General features: G+C 46.7%; 1 protein-coding gene across 1 annotated transcript in view; it reads right to left on the reverse strand.

The window, feature by feature from the left end:
• The window catches only part of LOC144957963 (uncharacterized), a 7,230-nt gene extending 6,943 nt beyond the window's left edge, over positions 1–287 (reverse strand). The window contains exon 1 of the mRNA XM_078889525.1: positions 42–287. The gene's annotated coding sequence lies outside the window, so the exon portion shown is untranslated. The remainder of the gene's footprint in view (positions 1–41) is intronic.
• Positions 288–758: the final 471 nt, after the last annotated feature.

A 758-nucleotide genomic window follows, 5' to 3' on the forward strand; every position in this document is an offset into this window, starting at 1 on the left:
TCCAAACCAACTAATCTTGTCGTTTGCCAACCCAAACAGACCGTAGCCATCGTAAACTTATAGTGACACTGACCAAAAAATGACATCAAAAGGCAAGTCTTTGGCCACAAAAGAAAACAAATCGTGAGTTGTATTCAACAGTTCAACCAATGGAATCACTTATTTTCTTGAGCTCTACTAACGACAACTCGCACTCGACGCTGCACAAGACTAAAAACAAATGACGTCAAACTATGTATAAGTCCTTGTGGGTTCCAGTGTCAGTGTCAGGCTATAAGATAACGATGGCTGCGAACACACCCGCTATCCCCAACACGCCCAAACACCAACACTGGACAGATAACCACGCGTCACTATCACTGTCACCATCTGCCCCTACGTTGTGTCACCTAGAGTAATGACCATTGGGCCCATGGAGCCGGAGTTTATCCCGGGTTCAATAGCAATTGCTTGCTACCTTTTCGATAGGACGATAGTTTATCGCAAAGTATAGACTTTCCGCCAAATCAAACGGACCCAGTTACCAATTCACTGCTGGTTGGACAGGAGGATCAGAAGATAAAACAATCTCGACTGCACCCGTGGATCGATATCGGTCCCTTTGCGTGTGAAGCGAGTGTTCTACCAACTGAGCTATCGGGACCTACCCTTGTGTCACCTACCTCCATAAAATTATTTTGATTCTTTTTGACCAGAAAACCGGTACATCATATGTCACCCCCCCCCCCCTCCCCCCGCATCAACCCGGCTCCATGGGT

The sequence above is a fragment of the Berghia stephanieae genome, chromosome 12, assembly GCF_034508935.2.
Source record: "Berghia stephanieae isolate SIO BIC M18660-M18661 chromosome 12, UCSD_Bste_1.3, whole genome shotgun sequence".
Lineage (NCBI taxonomy): Eukaryota > Metazoa > Mollusca > Gastropoda > Nudibranchia > Aeolidiidae > Berghia > Berghia stephanieae.